Consider the following 12,047-nt stretch of genomic DNA (forward strand, 5'->3'; position numbering starts at 1 on the left):
CGGATAAAATCTGCCTGGTCTTTGCTATATCCTGCAGCAGGACCTGTTCCGACCTTGCTTTGATCAGCAAGTCGTCCAGGTAAGGGATAATGTTGACACCCGACCTCCTGAGCAGTACCATCATTTCTGCCATCACCTTCGTGAACACACGCGGCGCTGATGACAGGCCGAATGGCAGCGCTCTGAATTGAAAGTGCAGATCTTTCAGCGCAAACCTCAGGAAAGCCTGATGCGGACCCCAAATTGGTATGTGGAGGTAGGCGTCCTTTACATCCAGCGATGCTAAGAACTCTCCCTCCTCCAGGGTTGCTATTACTGCCCGGAGGGACTCCATCTTATGGCCCTGAAAAGGACGTTTAGCGTGAGTGGAAGCCGTCGGCAGAAAAGTCGACTTGCCGGCTGTAGCCTTGGATATAAGGTCGTCAAGTTCACTACCAAATAACTTTTCTCCCTTAAAAGGCAAACTTTCCACGCTACGTTTAGACTCTGGATCAGCTACCCACTGTCTTAACCAGAGGGCCCTGCGGCCTGAAACCGCCATTGCGGAAGAGCGAGCATTTATAGCTCCAAGCTCCTTCTGCGTGTCACACAGGATCTTTGCAGTATCCTGGATATGGCGAAGTCTCTCTCCGACCTGCGCCATTGACATATCGGCCAGCATGCCTTCCTGGATTTGAGAAGCCCATGTATAAATGGACTTAGCCATCCAACAACTGGCGAGGACAGGTCTCTGAGACGCCCCACTCGCAGTGTACATGGACTTAAGGGTAGTATCCAGTTTTTTGTCTGTACTATCCTTGAGTGTTGCTGCCCCTGGGACGGGGAGAACCACCTTCTTGGACAGTCTGGACACTGATGCATCCACAACCGGAGGCTCTTCCCACACCGCTCTAGTGGCGGGATCAAAGGGAAAATTGGACTTAAACCTTTTAGACAGTTGGAAACGCTTTTCAGGTTGTTTCCAAGCCTCCTTAAACGTCTCATCAAGGTCAACTTGTTCAGGATAAACAATTTGCTGTTTCCTTTGGGACCCAAAGAACGGGTCACCTTCCTGCATGTCTGCTAAAGGAAGGTCTAACACTTCTCTTATTGCTGTAATAAGAGGTTCTGGGCCTCTAAGAGATGACTGTGAATCAGGGATCAGAGCCCCGTCGTCCACATTATCATCTGTGTCGTCACCCGCCTGTAGATCATCATCTGAATCAGGCAACATGGCGGTCGCAGCACGCTTCCGTGACTGGCCCGTGGTGGTGCTTATATTATCCACCCGTGCGGCTAAAACTGTTAAGTCCTGCTGCACCTGTTTGGTCTGCATTGTATTTGCAGCCAATTGTGTTGACACTGCCTGCAGCATGGTTTTAATGCCTGCCGCCCATTCAGGCTCCTGTGAGTCTGATTGAGGAGTAATCTGGGATGAACCCCCTGTCCCACTCGTTTGAGTGGACATGCATTCCTCACAAGTAATCTGTGAGGTGGATTTAGGCACAAACTTGCTGCTGCAAATGAGACAGGTTAACTTCCTCACCATGTTGAAGGAATAAGTAACCTTTCTTCCACAAACACACCACAATCACAATGAAATAAATATATATATATATATTCAGTGTGCAGTGTATAGCAGCTATATATGTGTGAGCTCTATCACTGGAAGTGTGTAGCTTAACAAGCACGTGGGGGAGCGCTCAGATTACACTGAGGAGACCAGCACACCCTGTACAACCTTAACTCCTATTTAGGAGTTGGTAACACGCATAAACACAGAACAGTGTGATCAATTAAGCGATCTTAGCGCTAAATACACTTGCTGTTTTCTGCAGATTTCCTCTGTCCAACACCTCACCGCTGAGGAGTGTATCTGGAGACAGTAATGGCGCCCAGGGAGAAGCAGGAAGTAGTGTATGCGCGCTCAGAGCTCTGGCCTCGCTCCGCTGAAGCCCCGCCCCCCTGTGATGGCGCAGGGGCTTCACTGATCTTTATACTGGCGCTGGCTGTCAGTTTTAATGGCGCCCTCACACTGAACAGCGTTTTATAGTGGGATCTGCCCTGGTAGCCCAGGGACTGTCACCCGCAGCCAGTTTGTGACAGGGGGTCTGCGCAGCCCCTGTGCAGGGTACCGCGTCTGCCGCCGCCGCCATCTTGCCGCACAATGAGCCGGGGTACCCCACTGTGGGGACCCCGGTTTCTACTCACCACAGACGTCTTCGGACTGTGTCAGGAGTGTGCGGCATGCTGGGGGTGAGTATCACTGCAGCGCAATGCCCGTGAGTACAAACACCCTCTCAGGACAGTGGTCCTGCAGCAGGGACAGCTCGGTACCTTAAGAGGCCTGCAGCTGAACCCTCCTCAACTGACTCCCTCGAAGCAGGGATACTGTGAAGTCCAACACAGTAACCCCAAAATAATAAAAGAAAATAAACTGAAGACAAACTCTCTGGAGCTCCAGCAGTGTGCATCCTCTCCTGAGGGCACATTTTTCTAAACTGGTTCCTGGGTGGGGAATCAGAGGGGAGGAGCCAGCACACCCAGCTTCAAAGTTATAGATGTGCCTGTCTCCTGCGGATACCCTCTAATACCCAATGTCTTAAGACCATTCCCAGTATCCCATCAAGGACGTTAGTGAAAATAAGACAGTAAGAAATGGTCATCGCCCAACCTCTTCTAAACACGTTGGCTATTCTTACAGTCATAACAGCCATCTTCCAGCAAGCACTCACACCACATCTCAGTAACACAGGCTTAATTCCTCTGTCGGACAATAAAGCAATGAGCACAGAGGGCTTATTCTCATATTTACCACTAGATGTCCCCCTCTCTCCACAAATCTGTCACTACGCAAGTCCAGACTTTCCACATACTGTACAGGCAGAAGCGGCAGCAGGCTTATAGAACGGTTACGCTGTGCACTTTGGACAGTCATCCACCACAGAAACTGTGTGGTTCTTCCTCATTTCTTCTACAACTGCAGGGACAACAGCTGCCATATGAATAACCGCAGCAGAGTATAAAGCGAACAGCAGCAACGTAGCCAAACAGGAGGTGTCGTTTAAAAGGGATGCAGTCATTGGGTCGACCTATTAAGGGGACATGCATTGGGTCGACAGGCCTTAGATGGACACCTGAAATGGCTACGGTCGACACAAGCATTAGGTGGTCAATGGAAGGTCGATATGAGTTTTTCAAGTTTTATTGAGCTGACACGTGCCGACAGGAGGCATTTCATTCCCCACCATCCACTACAGCAAGTTGGGGGAATTACAATTAGATCAGGCATGTCCAAACTATGGCCCCCCCAGCTGTTGTGAAACTACACATCCCAGCATGCCTTGCCATAGTTTTAGCATTCCCTAATAGAAAAACTGTGGCAAGGCATCATGGGACTTGTAGTTTCACAACAGCTGGGGGGGGCCATAGTTTGGACATTCTTGACTTAGATGGTGTCCATGTCGACATTCAGGACAAAAAAAAAACCTAGAAAAACTCATGTCAACCTAATGCTTGCGTCAACCTTAGCCATGTCGACCTAAATTGGGTCAACCAATGACCCATACCTGCTTAAAGGAGGAACACTGCAGTCATTTTATGCTTCGTATATTCGGGACTATCACACCCTCGGCTGATGTTTTGGGGTTTACACATGTGCAAACCCCGGGAGCGAAGCCTTTGGTGAGTGTCACACTCGATGGTTTGTTCGCTCCAGAATGGGTGGTAGCAGGGGAGCGCATAGCATTTTATGGACGCGCCCATACAAATGCTGGGCGTACCCCTGCATGCCAAAGCCTGCTTGGGGACATGACTTCAGCGTCCGCCCCCAATTTAGAGGCTAGCAGGCATCTGTAAAGTAAGTATAGACTTTGCAGAGCGAAGGCCGGAAGAATCAGTCAATGGTGAGCGCCCATCAAATGGTTCTCCTTCCAGCAACCGCATGCGACCGAATGTGTAAGCGTACGCCTCCGCTCACATGCTAGTGCGGGGATCCGCTCAGCAGGGGGAGGCGTACATTCCGCACTGCGGGGTTTACCTGCTCGCTAAACAGCGGATATGAGGTCTGAATCAGGCCCTTAATGCAAACTATATTGTAACAAAAATAAATACTTAATGGAAAAGACCAGTTCAGAACAACCATGTTGAACTTGTTAGACACCTTGATAGAAGGTCAGGTTTTGGGTGCTTTAAATAACCTTTACTGGTAATAATGCAAGAATATACAAGGGTTCAAGTATACAGACAATTTGGTGTGGTTATACATACAGACAAATATAGGGGGGGGGGGGGGGGAACATATAACAATGGTGGGATAGAATGTTGATGATAAAAAGTACAGTGGGGTAAAGGGAATGTTCCAGTTCAGGGGGTCCCCAGAAGTTGGTCTGGATGCGGGGTCCGGGGTGGAACAGTGGTGGTGTGGGGGGTAGGTTGACGGTGGGCACAGGTGCGGCGTCCCGCTTGCCTGTGTGTTGATCTTAGAGCTTCCCTGTGGTGGTATTTGGGGTCCCAACTGGTCCTGCTGGGTGGCGTGTCAAGGGTAGTGGGTGCTTGCCGGTGGTCAGGTGCTGCACAGAGGTCAGTGGTGGGTGCGGAGTGCTTGGAGGTAGCTAAGGTAGGGGGACGTGGCTGCCCGGGTCTGGGCGCTCCGTGTGCTTCTTTTCTCCAGGCTGGCTCGACTAGGTCCGATGTTCGGCTGTGCGCCGTCTGACTTGCTAGTCAGAAGCCGCGGTCAGGGGCGTGGAGCGTCTGGCAGAGGTCACGAGCAGGGGTTAGGCTGGTAAGCGTCTCCCCCCGTCGCGAGTCCTTGCCGACGGACCCAGGCTACTCACCTCCTCCTGTTCCTGCCGCGATCCTCCCTCTGCTTCACAGATGTTTCACTCTGCTGCCGTGGCTGCCGGGGAGTGTCTTCCCACCGAGCCTCCCTTACACGCCGCACAAGGAGCCGAAAGATGAAGGACGGCTTCCCGAGAGAGAGAAACCCAACACTTGTTAGACACCTTGGCTGGGACCAGTGTGATCAGTATTGGGCACATTGGTAAATCTAGGGGGATATTAGAGTAAATCTCCTCCACCCAGGTACAGCCAGAGAGGATACTGATCTCCTCACATACCGGCTCCCCAGGATGGAAGCAACAGGAAATGTTTTCTCCAGAGCAGAACCCTCAACGGCCCAATCAACAAATTCATCTGAAGTCCCAAATAAAACAATTATGGACCCTGTGGCCATTTCCGTAGGTTATTTGGAATGTTAAACAATACGAAACGTATGTATGGTGTATAGGGTAGGACACTAGGGTAGGACACTAGGCGATTGGTGGCACCGCTGATATTGTTAACCATATGGCAAATGAAATAGCACATACGCACTGACCAATATTGTTAAGGATATCGGTCAGTGAGGTCACTGGGACCCCCGCTCCATACATGCATCATGGACTATATAGTTAACATTGAGCTGCATGTACAGATGAGGGAGGGTGGTCATTAACAACATTGAGCATACACATTAGACCAATGTTTCCCTATCCTGGTCCTCAAGTACCCCCAAACAGTGCAGTGTTAAGGACCACCCTCTCTTACCTAGGAACCACTGCACTAGAGAGCAAGTTCTCAGGGACCCCACACAGTGCATGTTTCACAGGGGTGTCCTCACAAAACCAAGTTAACTAATTAGCTGCACCTGTGGATCTTTTCAAATGTGCCAGTCAGTAATGAGTGCACCTGTTGGGTGACCTGGAAAACATGAACAGTGTGGGGTCCTGATGATTGAGAACTATTAAGGTGGCCATACACACGCAGATTTATCTGCAGTTCTGTCTGGTTGGAACAAAAACCTGGTTATGGATGAGGGCAAATGACAGTTGACCATTTGCTTGGAAATGCTGGAAAACTGAAAAACTGTCAACTCATCCATAACCACGTTTTTGTTCCAACCAGCCAGATCTGCAGACTAGTGTATGGGCACCTTTAGACTATGGGGGTTAGTGGTTCATTCGCTAGGATGCAAATTCGCACCCTTGCGAGTCAACCAGAAACCGCCCTGCGAATAGTGGTCACCCCCCCCGCACAGGCTGTGAATGGACCAGAATAAGGTTGTTATATACCATTAACAATATATCGGTATTGTGGATATCGCTATTGATAGATAGATATCTGGGATATTTATATATACACACTTATATTTATTTTATATATATTTACATTGCATTGTTATTCAGGATTTATGCTGTAAATTATTTGTTTTATATTTTTTTTAAAGAGCGTTTTTCTCAGAAGTGAATGTTTAGCGATTATCTGTAATAAAACAACTTTTGAAATCTTTATCTGTATCTGAAAATTTTTACAAGGTGTGGGATCTATATAAACCTATGAATATCTGAGGTGCAGAAACACAGGGACACTATGAAAGAAGAGCATTATATTCTAATCCCTAGATATATATATATATATATATATATATCAACACAGGGGGCCCAGCACTCACTACAACAAACTAACTCACCTTAACATTCAAATAATCAATAAATAAATAATGGGGTTTTAGTTCATGAATTGATCAATGCATTTAAGCTTGCAGCCCATCGCCAAGGGACCCCATTTCACTGCAAGTCCTACACTAGCAACTGTTTTTCTTGAGAACCTGGCACCTGCTTACACATCATAGCTAAAATGAACATGTGTTTTTTTTTCCCTTTCCCATGTGTTTTTTAAAACCCCATTATTTATTTATTGATTATTTGAATGTTAAAGTGTGTACACACGGTTCGATGTTCTGTGCGATCCGATGTACGATTCGATGTTTTGTCCGATTTTTACTTTTCCCTTTTTTTTTTTTTCTCTACTCCTTAAAGATATGCCTTAAGATATGCTTAAGATTTTGACTTTTTACCATACAATTTGCTATGCGATTTCCTATTTGATTTACTATACGATTTCCTATGTGCCTTAAGATTTGCTTAAGATTTTGACTAAGCGATTTTGACTTAACAACAGGATGACTGACAGGGCCCTGGAAATCGTATAGCACATCGCATCTTAAGCATATCGCAAGGCACATACGATGCATGCGATATGCTTGCGATTTGTGCTAGATAGAGTGTGCTGCCCACTCGGCACACTCTATCTCCCCTCCGATCTCTCCTTAAACGGGAGCGCGCATCGGGCTAGGAAGCACTTACAATGCATACAATCAGTATGCGATATGTATGCGATATGGCTTCCGATGTTGACGATATCGTCAACATCGGAAGCCATATCGAACCGTGTGTACACACTATCAAGGTGAGTTAGTTTGTTGTAGTGAGTGCTGGGCCCCCTGTGTTTGTATTTACTAGAGTGTGTGGTCACAGGCCACCGCACCCCTGTATGTATGTATGTATGTATGTATGTATGTATGTATGTATGTATGTATGTATGTATGTATGTATGTATGTATGTATGTATATATATATATATATATATATATATATATATATATATATATATATATATATATATATATATATATATATATATATATATATATACATATACACACACATGTGTGGGTACTCTTTACCTAGAAGGGCGCCCGTCGCGGGCATCGCGGGTACATTAATGTATGGCCGCGACGCGACCGACGCGATGCCCGCGATTTCCCATTGAAACCAATGTTAAACTTGGAAATCGTGTCGGTCGCGTCGCGGCCGGCTATAAATGTACCCGCGACGCGATGCTCCCGATTTCCCATAGGAATCAATGTTAAAAGGCGCGATGGACCCGATTTTACTGTTAAATGGCTCAATACACCCGATTTGGCCATAGGAATCAATGTTAAATGGGCCACAGAGCCCATTAACCCTTAAATGTCCCCCCAAATTTTTAACGCCACCCCACGATCCACGCCAACCCGAAGCGTGGCGAGCGCAGCGAGCCCGCGAGGGGCGGCAGTACGCGTCCTCCGACCTTTTCATGCCCTACTATCCACTAGGGCGTGGTGTGAGAATATAATAGTGTGGCGAGCGCAGCGAGCCACCGAGCCCGAAGCGTGGCGAGCGCAGCGAGGGGACGCGGATACCTTCACAGGTATGCGCGTCCCCTCGCGGGCTTCACAGGTGTCCGTGGCGAGGCGGACACCTGTGAAGCCCGCGAGGGGACGCGTCTACCTGTGAAGGTATCCGCGTCCGCTCGCCATGCTTCGGGCTCGGTGGCTCGCTGCGCTCGCCACACTATTATATTCTCACACCACGCCCTAGTGGATAGTAGGGCATGAAAAGGTCGGAGGACGCGTACCGCCGCCCCTCGCGGGCTCGCTGCGCTCGCCACGCTTCGGGTTGGCGTGGATCGTGGGGTGGCGTTGAAACTTTGGGGGGACATTTAAGGGTTAATTTGGCCTATTTGGCCCCAAATCGGGTCCATTGAGGCATTTAACAGTAAAATCGCGGTCAATCTGCCGCTTTTAACATTGTTCCCTATGGGAAAATCGCGGTGATCGCGGTCATCGCGGGCATCGCGACCATCCCGATTTGCCCGCGATTTTTACCCACGATCACCGCGATTTCAATCGCTGGCGCCCTTCTAGGTAAAGAGTACCCATGTGTGTACCCAGCATATGATTAAGACAATACAAAAACAAAGACTTTAGGGATTAGAATATAATGCTCTTCTTTCTAGTGTCCCTGTGTTTCTGCACCTCAGACATTCATATCTTTATATAGATCCCACACCTTGTAAAAAATTTCAGATAAAGATTTCAAAAGTTGTTGTATTACAGATAATCGCTAAACATTTGCTTCTGAGAAAAACGCTCTTTAAAAAATATAAAACAAATATTTTACAGCATAAATCCTGAAGAACAATGCAATGTAAAGACTGCTGAGACATTAGATTGCAGCAATGCCGGACACAACAGTACCCGGTCAACAATGTCTAGGTCGATAGTCACTAGGCTGAACACTAATAGGTGACATCTAAAGGTGCCCATACACGTATCCAATTTGTGCTGCTTTCGCCTGATTCCGGCGGATCGGGCTGAGAAATTGGCCCAAATAAGATGTGTTTGACATCCCACCCGCTCCGATGCATGGTCCCATGCGCATCGGGTCGGACCCTACAGATTGAACCTGCAGCAGATTAAATCTTTCGGTTCGGACCCATCAGCTGCACATCGCTGGTGCTTTTTAGCACCCATGATGGGTTGGTCTGATCCGTAGGTGTGTGCCAACGGTGAAGCTCCGCTGGCACACACCTATTTGAAGGAGGTGGGCAGCATGAAATGCCCGGGGCTGTGGGTTAAGCGGCGGGTTGGGCAGTTCCCATGGAAAAAAAAAAAAAGGATACTTAGGCAGTGTGGGGCCCGGGCTGCGTTAAAGGCCTGGGTGCTTTGGGGGACAGCAGTGGAGCGGTCACTCCACTCTCAGCCAATCAGCTGCCGGCCTATCTTTTGAATTTTCAAATTCTGTCGCCGCTTCCCGTACACTGCGGACTGCCCGATCCGCCACTGCACCCACAGCCCCCAGGAACTTTACAAAGCCCGGACCCCACGCTGCCCAGGGAATTTTACATGGGATAAATCCCATGTAAAATAATGGCACATTAAGTGCCAAATCGTAGTGAGCTTTCCCAGGCAAAAGAAAAAGGTGTTGTTCTTATCCGGCTTGTTCATACTTTACCATCCCAGTGGGCCTAGAGGGAGAATATAATAGTGTGCAGAGAGAAGTGAGGCACTGTTGCCCTTATTCCGATCTGATCGCAGTATGAATTTGTTCTCAAAATGGGCAAAACCATGTGCACTGCAGGTGGGGCAGATGTAACATTTATAGAGAGAGTTATGGGCCCCATACATCAGCAATTAATTGTGACAATCCTCCATTCTGGAGAAGATTGTCACAATTAATCTTTAACGTGTGAGATCCCCCTCTTGGCAATCCCAATCAAAAATGAATAGGGATCGCCAATCATTTGCCGAATCAGATTTTCAAACATGTTTTAATAGATTGAAGAAACAATTTATCTGGGGGAAAAAAAAAAAATCACTGGATCTGAGAAGCAATTAATTGTGATCGTAGGTGTATAAGGCCCTTTACATTTGGGTGAGTTATTTTGTGTCTGTGCAGGGTAAATACTGGCTGCTTAATTTTTACACTGTAATTTAGATTTCAGTTTCAACACACCCCATCCAAATTTAACTCTCTCTGCACAGGTTACATCTGCCCCACCTGCAGTGCACATGGTTTTGCCCACTTTGAGAAAAAAATTGTACTGCGATCAGATCTGAATAAGGGCCTGTGTCCGAAGCACGGCGATGGCAGCGAGCCATGCGAGGGGACTTTGTACACTATGGTGTCCATGTCGACAGACACCAAAAAAAAAAGTGAAACACTTGTGTGGACAACAGTCATGAACACCTTTTGCTTGTGCAGACCTTCTGCCAATGTAGACCAAGAGTAGGTCAACCATTCTTAGGTGTTGGCCATAAGTGGTTGACAGACACTTTAGATTCCATGTGATTTTCTATGCGTCAAACTATTTTCCATATACACATCCATACATTTACTTGATATTCGCGATGACCAATACATGGAGAGTGAAATAGAGCTCAGATGAGGTGAATGTGCCTCTGCTTTTCATTAGAATGCCTGTTCTTCTCCGATATAGACACCGATAAGGCGAACACTGGGGGGGGGGGGGGGGGCGGATCTTAGAATGCACACCCTATTTACATGAGGTGCTATCATGCTGGGACTTGTAGTTCTGCAAAGAAAAATACATGGTGCAGATGCACACTCCATATTATTAATCAATAATGACTGAACTATAAAAACACTCATCTGAGGTAAAATTCTGACACTGTCGATCCTATTAGGGGCCTTATTCTAGTTCACTCTGACAAAATCCTTCTTAGATGGACAAAACCATGTGCACTGCAGGGGGGGCAGATGTAAAATGTGCAGAGAGAATTAGATTTGGGTGAGTTATTTTGTTTCTGTGCAGGGTAAATACTGGCTGCTTTATTTTTACACTGCAATATAGATCTCACTTTGAAGTAAAACCCCACCCAAATCTAATTCTCTCTGCACAAGTAACAACTGCCCCACCTGCAGTGCACATGGTTTTGTCCATCTAAGAAGAATTTTGTAAGAAAGAGTGAACTAGAATAAGGCCCTAGGTCTGAAGGGTGCGAGGTGCCATTCGGGTGCTGTTTTCATGCATTTAAGAGCTGGAAACGGAACCTGATTCAGCCCAATCTCGCACCCTTCGCTGGGCCGAATTCGCTTAAAAATTGTGCACACCCCTATGGAGGTGCAAACACTTTTAAGCAAATACAGCCCACCATAAAGTGCGCCCGGTGCAGTCATATTTCACACTCACGAATAATCCGCACCCAATAAGATTGACCCCCAATTCAGTAGGAATTTGTAGGGCTAGGGTAGGGGCACTAGTATATTAAGACAGAGGGCAGATAATTCTTTTAAGATCTTGTTTACAATTTTAAATGTTGCTGGTTTTACGTTGCATACACAAACCAGAAGCTTGTGTCGATATCTTCATAAGCTCTTATGGCACAGAAAGGGGATAGTCTCATACCACAAGTCGACCCCATTTAGGTCGACAGGGTTGGAAGTCCGACACAAGCATTAGGTCGACAAGGGTCTCACTTTTTTCTGAGCCGACATGTGCCGACAGGTGGTATTTCATACCCTGCCATCCACTAGGGCGTGGAGGGACAATACAATAGTGTGCCCAGAGGACGCCGTATACTTTGACTGTGTCCATGTCTACATTTGTGATAAAAAAAACATGAAAAACTCACATCGACTTAAAGCTTGTGTTGACCTTTCAACTCTGATCTACCTATTTCAGGTGTCAACCCAAGGCCTGGCCACCTAAATTGGGTCTAACCAATGACCCATACCCCACAGAAAGCACCCATCCTTTTCTTTTTATAGATCATAACAAACCTTCGACAGAACCCAAACTGTTCACCTAAAGATTCCAAAACAAGAAGCAGCCAACTCCAATGAGAAACTGCAGCCGCTGTGTGAGGTGAAGCAGCGTTCGGTGGAGCCTGCCGCACGGTGCAC

General features: G+C 47.3%; 1 protein-coding gene across 3 annotated transcripts in view; it reads right to left on the bottom strand.

Moving 5' to 3' along the window:
* The window catches only part of TOLLIP (toll interacting protein), a 47,835-nt gene that overhangs the window by 17,464 nt on the left and 18,324 nt on the right, over positions 1–12,047 (bottom strand). Inside the window, exon 1 of one of the 3 annotated variants that reach the window (XM_083165612.1) lies at positions 11,925–11,946. The exons of the other annotated variants lie outside the window; for them this stretch is intronic. The gene's annotated coding sequence lies outside the window, so the exon portion shown is untranslated. Of the gene's footprint in view, positions 1–11,924; positions 11,947–12,047 lie in introns of those variants that run through there. 3 annotated transcript variants of the gene reach the window in all.

Source organism: Crinia signifera, chromosome 11 (genome assembly GCF_055691185.1).
Source record: "Crinia signifera chromosome 11, ASM5569118v1, whole genome shotgun sequence".
Classification (NCBI taxonomy): Eukaryota; Metazoa; Chordata; class Amphibia; order Anura; family Myobatrachidae; genus Crinia; species Crinia signifera.